This window comes from Bison bison, unplaced genomic scaffold (assembly GCF_000754665.1).
Source record: "Bison bison bison isolate TAMUID 2011002044 unplaced genomic scaffold, Bison_UMD1.0 scf7180017864529, whole genome shotgun sequence".
NCBI lineage: Eukaryota > Metazoa > Chordata > Mammalia > Artiodactyla > Bovidae > Bison > Bison bison.
In genome coordinates, this window is record NW_011495079.1 from 1,777,031 (window position 1) to 1,786,555 (window position 9,525).

Sequence of the window (9,525 nt, forward strand, 5' to 3'; positions counted from 1 at the left end):
AAACAGAAATTTATTTCCTCACCACTCCAGAGGCTAGAAGCCTGAAATCAAAGTATCAGCACGATTGGTTTATTTTGAGAACTTTCTCCTTAGTTTATATATGGCCATCTTCTCCCTGTGTCTTCATATGGTCCTGCCTCTGCATGTGTCTTGGTTCTAATTTTCTTTTATAAGGACATTAGTCATATTGGAATAAGGCCCATCCATGTGACCTTATATTAAGTTAATTACCTCTTTAAAGACCCTATCTCCCAATAAGGCCATATTTTGAGGTATTTGGGGTTAGACTTTAACTTAACAAATTTTGAGCGAGACACAATTTAGCCCCAAACAATGACCGTTGGTTTAGTGTGTCCTTGCTCTTTGTTACAACCCATCCAGTCTCTATCCAGCCTCAAACATCAGATCAGATATTACCTTCATCTTGAAGTTTTTCCATATGGGCAAACCAGACAGGCCCACTTACTATTCTGAGCCCTGGGAACATTTGGTTTGTACATCTGTCAGTATATGAATCATAGTTACTATGCATTAGAGCTACTAGTAAAATTTTCTTCTCTCTTCTATGATGTAAATTCTGTGTAGCCAGAGAAGGTGTTGTTTTCATTATTTTGACATTGTTCTGGCACAAACAAATATTTGTGATTGAATATGGTACTCCAAGATAAGTAAGCCTTCAAGACAGGACTTTGGGAACGAAGAAAGTTTGCTTCCTTTTTTTTTTTCGCCTCCTTTTTCCTCACATCCTGATATACTTCATTAGTTACTTATGGCACTGGCAATTGATTGTAGATGAAGTACAATATCTTGATAAGTGAAATGATATTTTAGGCTTTTAGAGTAGATGTTCATGGTGAGAAAGCATGAAGACTATTGAGAGTTGGGCAAAGGAACAAGGTAAAAAAGGGGTATAAACATTTATTGAGGATTTACTACCAGATAGGACTGTTAGTCCCAGTATTTTGATCACCAGATGCAAACTGCTGACTCACTGAAAAAGTCCCTGACACTGGGAAAGATTGAGGGCAGAAGGAGAAGAGGGCATCAGAGGATGAGATGGCTGGATGGCATCACCGACTCAATGGATATGAACTTGGGCAAACTTTGGGAGGTAGTGAGGGACAGGGAGGCCTGGTGTGCTGCAGTCTATGGGGTCACAAAAAGTCTGACATGACTGGGTGACTGAAAAACAGCAGACTTTTAGAAACTTTTTGCTCATTTAATCCTTATGACAATGCTATGGAGATAGGCTGTAGTTTTTCACATTTTACAAAAGAGAAACCTGAGGCTCAGAGAAGCTAAGTGACATGTAGTTCATAGCTATTGGTACTTCAGGGCACAACCAGAATTCCAATGCAGGTCCAGCATGTTTCCATTACTTGACCTCAACCTCTTCCTACCAAGTCCCACTCAATTGTAGCTCAGGTAGTTCTGATAGTAACACAGGACATGGTATTTCTTGGGTGGGAGACACTGATCCAAGTGTCTTAGATACAGTTGCTGTTGTTGCTGTTTAGTCAGAGTCCTATCCAATTCTTTGCGACCCCAAAGACTATAGCCCACCAGGCTCCTCTGTCCTTGGGATTTCCCAGGCAAAAATACTGGAGTGGGTTGTAATTTCCTTCTCCAGGGGATCTTCCTGACCCAGGGATCAAACCCATGTCTTCTGCATTGACAGGTTGATTCCTTACCACTGAGCCACCTGGGAAGCCCACTTAGATATAGTAATTCATTTCATTTTTAAAACTCAGTGAGGGAGGCCCTATATTATCACCATTTTACATAGGCAGAAACTGTGGCACAGAGATGTGAAGTAACTCCCCCTAGTAATAATAAGTAGAAGGTCCGAGGTCTGACCTAAGCTAACTAAATGCAGAGTTGCAGCCCTGAACTACCGCCTCTCTTCATAAGAGGCCAACTTCCTGTAGTCACCCTAGACTCATGCTCCCACTCAGAATCTTTGCTCATCAGCTGTCTGATGAAAAGCTATCTGGAGGCCAGCCAGACATAGACACAGGAAGCAGTTCAGCCTTTTTCCCGTTTATTTCTTTCTCGGACTTTTTGTAGTGCAGTAACTACTGAAATAATGGGTACTAGACATTCACTTTTCACCCTCTGGGAAACATGCTTCCTAGTCCACATTCCAGCACGCATACCACCCAGCCCAAGCTGGGAGGTGAATTGTTTGTTTGTTTTAGGAAAAGTGCATTTCTCACATTTAGTTGATCTCCATGGGTTACTTTTTTGTTTTGGCTTTATTTTTACTTTTTAAAGAGGAATGTATAAAGTGGGAAGTTGTCCAAAAGTATATCAATTATTTACACACAGCATTGTATGTGCAGGCACTGTATTTGTGCAGACACCGTCCCCAGCTGCTGCTAAAAGGCAAGAAGGCATTTTGCTAAAGGTTTTACCTGTAGCAACTTGCTTCTATTTGTTGCCTTTGAAGAAGGAAATTGGATTTTACCAAGAAGTAATGTGAGATGTGTTCTGAACATTGCGTCTCTCCTTCTGGTTTCCATGATGAGGGGGAGGACTCTTTTAGCTCCTTTCCTCACTTTGCCCCTATGGGGATGAAATAATTGATCTCACTGGTAAATATGGGGAGAATGGCTGGATAAAATGCTGTTCCTCTTTTACATTGCCTTGAACTGCTTTCATGGCTAAGAGAGGTAATTCACCTTAAATTTGCAAGGCAGCTTCATACTGCAAAAGACACCCCACAGGAATTCAAACTGACTTTAGATTTAATCATTACATTAAAAAGTAGAAGGCTTCTTGGGAAGAAGTTCTCTCAGGTCTGAGCAATTCCAGGATGAGAATCAGTGTCAGCGTATACAGCAGCATACAATCAAAACACTCATAAGATTTGGTGAAGACCAAAATACTGAATAGATTTCACAGTGTCTGGAGCTGCCACCATTCAAATTCTGAAACATTGCTAGAAGGTAGGAAGCTCTCTAGGGACCTTCTGTGAGAATGAAGCCAATATGGAGACAAATGCTTTGTCTCTTGTACATGGTAAATGCAGCGTGCCAAAATTAAGCTCTTGCGGGAACATTTCTGTCAACAGTGTTTAAGTTCATAGATTGTGACTTTGGAACAACTGGCACTACTAGATTTTATATATATATATATATCAGTCCTTCATTAATCATAACGTTATTATTCTACCTTCTCAACCCCGCAAAGTCCCTTTTACAACAGGTAGTTTTGTTCTGTTTTTTACATCTTTTTACAATATTTTTATTGGTGAGTAGATAAGATAAAATAAGCTATAACTTTTTAAAAAATATAATTGATATGGCGGGCTTAACTTCAGTGGAGTGTGTCTGTAGAGCTGTAGAACACTGACTCTAGCTCCTCTCCCACTGGAATGATGGGTCAGTGACAGATACGACCATTAGCTGATGTCCCACCTAGATGCCTCAACCGTCACACATGACACCTGCCACAAGATTTGCTAAACTGATTTGCCAGCATTGAAAAGGTTACCAATGTGATTGCTTAAATATTATTCCTAAGTCAGTTCTTTTCAGGCAAGCTGCATCACTGTGGCTTGGGGAGGAGAATGCATGAAAGTTTGAATTTCAGAAAGCATGCCAATTTTTCTTGAATCGTGAAAGACTCTGAAAGGTTTTTTTTTTTTAATTTTTTTTTGCAAGACATTAACTCTCAGTAAATGTTTACCTTTAATTTTAACTTGAAACTAAGTTTGAGAAATTCCAGTCCACATGGATTTTGTTTTCACAAAACTCATCAAGAAGGCTTATAGAAGACTGCCTCTGATAAAAGATGATGAAACTGCTGCTTCACCTCCAAGAGAATCTAGAGTATTTTATTTATTATGACCTCATTTACAGACAAAGTTCCAATTGGTTGAAATCTAATTTATTTATTTATTTTTATGTTGATAGAAGTAGACTTTATTTTTTATTTATTTGTTTGGTTTTTTTTTTTTTTTTTTGGTGCTATTGCTTATAACAAATCACAGTATGGATAGTATTTATTCCCAACAAATGTAAAATGGGTATAATTGTCATGATACTTTTTTTTTTTTTTACAATATTGTATTGGTTTTGCCGTACATCAACATGCATCCACCACGGGTGTACACGTGTTCCCGATCCTGAACTCCCCTTCCACCTCCCTCCCCGTACCATCCCTCTGGGTCATCCCAGTGCACCAGCCCCAAGCTTCCTGTATCCTGCATCGAATCTGGACTGGCGATTCATTTCTTATATGATATTATACATGTTTTAATGCCATTCTCCCAAATCATCCCCCGCTCCCTCTCCCACAGAGTCCAAAAGACTGTTCTATACATCTGTGTCTTTTTTGCTGTCTCGCATACAGGGTTGTCGTTACCATCTTTCTAAATTCCATATATATGCGTTAGTATACTGTATTGGTGTTTTTCTTTCTGGCTTACTTCACTCTGTATAATAGGCTCCAGTTTCATCCACCTCATTAGAACTGATTCAAATGTATCTTTTTAATGGCTGAGTAATACTCCATTGTGTATATGTACCACAGCTTTCTTATCCATTCATCTGCTGATGGACATCTAGGTTGCTTCCATGTCCTGGCTATTCTAAACAGTGCTGCGATGAACATTGGGGTACACGTGTCTCTTTCGATTCTGGTTTCCTTGGTGTGTATGCCCAGCAGTGGGATTGCTGGGTCATATGGCAGTTTTATTTCCACTTTTTTAAGGAATCTCCACATTATTCTCCATAGCGGCTGTACTAGTTTGCATTCCCACCAACAGTGAAAGAGGGTTCCCTTTTCTCCACACCCTCTCCAGCATTTATTGCTTGTAGACTTTTGGATCGCAGCCATTCTGACTAGCATGAAATGGTACCTCATTGTGGTTTTGATTTGCATTTCTCTGATAAGAAGTGATGTTGAGCATCTTTTCATGTGTTTGTTAGCCATCTGTATGTCTTCTTTGGAGAAATGTCTATTTAGTTCTTTGGCCCATTTTTTGATTGGGTGGTTTATTTTTCTAGAATTGAGCTGCAGGAGTTGCTTGTATATTTTTGAGATTAGTTGTTTGTCAGTTGCTTCATTTGCTATTATTTTCTCCCATTCCCAAGGCTGTCTTTTCACCTTCCTTATAGTTTCTTTTGTTGTGCAGAAGCTTTTAATTTTAATTAGGTCCCATTTGTTTATTTTTGCTTTTATTTCCAATATTCTAGGAGGTGGGTCATAGAGGATCCTGCTGTGATGTATGTCGGAGAGTGTTTTGCCTATGTTCTCCTCTAAGATTTTTATAGTTTCTGGTCTTATGTTTAGATCTTTAATCCATTTTGAGTTTATTTTTGTGTATGGTGTTAGAAAGTGCTCTAGTTTCATTCTTTTACAAGTGGTTTACCAGTTTTCCCAGCACCACTTGTCAAAGAGAACAATCTCTTTTCTCCATTGTATATTCTTGCCTCCTTTGTCATGAAATCTAATTTAAATATCAGAAGTTTTTGTATTTCCCAAACCAAGTAGGGGAGTGGGGGAGAGAAACAAAGAAAGGAAGGAAGGGAAGAAAGGAAAGAGAGGGAAAGAAGAGGGGAGGGATAAGAGATTGAGAGAGGTGAGAGGGAAAGGGAAAAAAAGAGTGTTACAGGAGGCTGGGTTGCAAACACACCACTGTAGATAAGAGAGATGACCCATGGGGACCTACTCTACAGCACAGGGAACTCTATCTAATACTCTGCAATAACCTGCATGAGAAAAGAATCTAAAAAGAGTGATTATATGTCTCTGTATACCTGAATCACTTTGCTGTACACCTAAGACTAACACAATATTATAAATCAACTATACTCCAATAACATTGAAATATTTTTTAAAAAGAAGATTGCTGCAGAGCTTCACTGACTTTCTGAACTGCATTCAAAACAGGCAATAAGAACAGGAAGGGCACTGAGTGGAGTCCCTGATATATGTCCAGAAGAAACTTCTCGATAAGGGCTCACTCAGGACACCACCGCTAACCACCTCCGTGCTTTCTCTCCACCTCTCCTCATTCCGTTCTGAACCCGAGCTTCCATCCTGCTTCACCCTGGATGGAAATGAGCCCCGCTGCTGAGAACAAATACAAACCATGCTTTCCAGTGTCTACCTACACTTCAGGTCCCCTGAAGGAGGGCATGGCAACCCACTCCAGTATTCCTGCAGGTAAAATCCCAAGGACAGAGGAGCCTGGTGGGATATAGCCCATAGAGTCTCGAAGAGTCAGACATAACTGAAGTGATTTAGCACACATGCATGCAGGTATAATAGCCTGTGCCCAAAGTCAGTGGCTCTCAGCCTTCATGAACACTGGCATCACCTGGGAGAGCTTTAAAAGTTACTGATGCTTAGATCCTACCTGTGGAGAGTCTTCTTTAATTGTTCCAGGGTGCACTCTGGCATAAGAATCTTCACAGTCTCCTCAGGTTTATTAGTCCCCTTGGGCTGCTGTAACAAATTATTGTAAATCGGGTGGTTTAGAGCAACAGAAATGTATTCTCTCAGAATTCTGATCCCTGAAGTCTGACATTAAGTTATTGGAAGCTCTGGGGGGTGCCTGTCCACATTCCTTGGCATTTGACTGGGCCACATGCCTCCAATCTCTGCCTCCCTCTCTCTGTGCGTCAGTTCCCCTCTGTGTACCTCTTAAAAGGACACTCGCCATTGGATTTAGGGCCCCCTTGGATAATCCAACATGATCTCCTTGCAAGACTTCAACTTAATTATATCCACAAGGATCTTTTTTTCCAAATAAGGTCACGTTCACAGATTCTGGGAATGAGAACATGCACCTATCTTTTGGGGAGCCTGTGTTCAACCCCAAACACCAAAGAATTCTGATCTATAGCCTCCCTCTAAGTAATGTGCACATGTTTGTCAGTGGGCTGTCACATCAGTGCCCAGGCTTGTGTGGGGGAATGGTCACTTCTCCTGCCAAGTGAGAAGGGTCATTTTGGAGCATTCCTTATCCTGACAAAAGAGGAATAGAAGGTTAAGGATGAATGGTGAGGATATGCCAAGCTAGTGAGACAGAGGGGATTCAAAGCATGGATTTAATAATCAACTTCCCTGTTCTTTGTTCTTCCCTATGCTCTCCATCAGAATTATCTTTCCCTCTATAAAGGAATCTGAACTATCCAGACTTTTCTTTTATTTTCTTTCCACTTTCTCATTTGAAAAATTCCGTCTTAGACTGAATAGCTACAATCTTATCATCTCATCTTGTTTCAAAGACAACCATGCCCTTACTGTGATCAGACTTGTAGACAAAATTGTGGGCAGGTTTTTTGTATGTTTCTTTGAGTAACTGAGACATTCATAGTTATGATAAAGGAAATCCTGCTCTTCTTTCAGACTAATTGAGGATGGAAAGTCAGATGTGCCCCTACATTTCAGTGAACCCAGAGCTGCTGTCTCACACTGAATCTGAATCCTTTGAAAACTGAAAAAAAAAAAAAAAGGAAAATAAATGAAATGGGTAATTCTCATGAAATTAGGACTCCTTCTTGCTTCTCTGTTTGCTGTTTAACTTTGGAAAGTCATTTTAGTTTTCATCAGAACCAAGTTTGAATACCTAACAGTGATGATTATATTCTGGAAGGAGGTCATGGGATTGGAGATGGAATGCTCGGCTGCTTTTAGGTTTTTCCTCTTTGCCATCTTTACGGAACCAAACATCATTAGAAGTTCCAACAATTGCAGTACAAACAGTACTTTCATGACAGTCCTTCAGCAACCTCCTTCATAGGAAGTGTCTAATCTTTATTTATAATAACATAATAACGTGATTTTGAAAGAAGCAGCATGAGTATGGATTTTTTTTTTGGGGGGGGTGAAAGAAGAGAGGCAGCATTTTTTTTAAATGGAGGAATGGGAGGCTGTTGAATGCTATTTAGATAAGAAGTAGCAGGAGGAGTGTACTCAGTGATGCATTCTATTACCGGGCATGTGAGCTAATTCCAACTGCTGGCATCAACTTGCCTCTGCCATTTTGTTAGAGAGAAAAGAAAAAAAAAAAAAGAAGAAGAAGAAAATACCCATTCTGCCTGTTTTCACTTTATTGTCTCATTCTTATTCTAATCCTCTAATAAAGAGGGCAAAGTCCTTTCTGCTGATTCAAGACTTTTTGCAATTTAGAGGAAAATCTTATTTTTTTTTTTTTCTCCTCTCAATTTTGATGAGATGATGAGCTATCCTGGTAGGCTAATTTAGGTAACTTTTCAGGTATTCTCAACTGAAGTGAGAAGTGCCAAAAAAATGCGAAAAATGCTAGCACTTATCAGAAATGCAAATGTGGCATTTGTTCAGCTTAATGTGAATAGCCCAGCCCAGGCAACAACAGAAGAGACAATTAGAATGCAGTCATGGTTCCCCAAATTCACTCTTTCTTCCAGCTAATATGACAGTCTTTCAAAAAGAAAAGAAAGAGAAAAAAAAAAGAGGAATGTGGTTTTGCTTCAGTTACCAACACGAAAAAACGCCAATTTGGTACGAGTTTTATTTTAACTAAGAAAATCTGTTATTGTGCAAGTGTTGTCAGAACAAAGTAGCAATAAAGGAATTTTATGTCTGTGCTGCATTCATTATGGCTAGGTTTTAAGAGCAATGGAACTCAGGTCAACCAATGTTAGGAGCGACGGTGGGTGTTATTTGCCACTGAGGACTGTGGCGGAATAGCCATGTTTATTGCCCATCATTTTTCAATGATTTTATGCCATCATTTGGGAGATGAATGAAATAACTCTGTAGCAGGCATGCATGTAAATAAATTAAGCATTAAGAACCAGCCAGTTGTAATCATCTTTCTTTGAGAATGTACTAAATAGTTGCAATCAGTGAAATGGACGAGAAATTGCATTAAATTGCAGTTCCAGTTACACAGCATAGCAGCAAAAACAAGACTCTGGTTCGAGAGGATGTCTGCAGGGAGGGAAGAATGCAGTTGTCTTCTGGGTGTGTTTTAGACTACAAAACCACACTGGGCAAATAAGGCATGGGTCACTTAGCCTTCCTAAGTGAGATTATCTATTATTGATGAACAAACAGCAATGAATGAACTCTTTAGCTGCATATTACCATTTCCCTCATTTAACCATCAAGCCTTCGAGGCCTGAGAACCATGGCAAATATAAAACCAACTGTCCCCTTGTATCATAATGCCTCTTCCACAATGCCCATTTTGATTATTCAGAGGATGCTTTTAAACATTAAGATTGATTGGGAATGAGAAGAGAGAGCTTGATGAAGAAATGTGGATTTTTTTTTTTCCCCCATTTCTTTTGGAAGAAAAATGAGAACTGTGTACAGGGACACATTTTCTTCACTTTTACTGAGTTAATGGTTGGACTTTAAGGGTACAAATTTTCTAGCATCTTCTCCAAAGTAAAAAAAAAAAAAAAAAGGTGCCCTCCCAACTTTTTCTGATTTTCAGTTGAATAGAGGTACATTTGGCCACTTTGAATATGTGCTTTATTTGTTTGTGGTTTTTCTGTTTGTGTTTTTTTTTTTTTTTTTTGT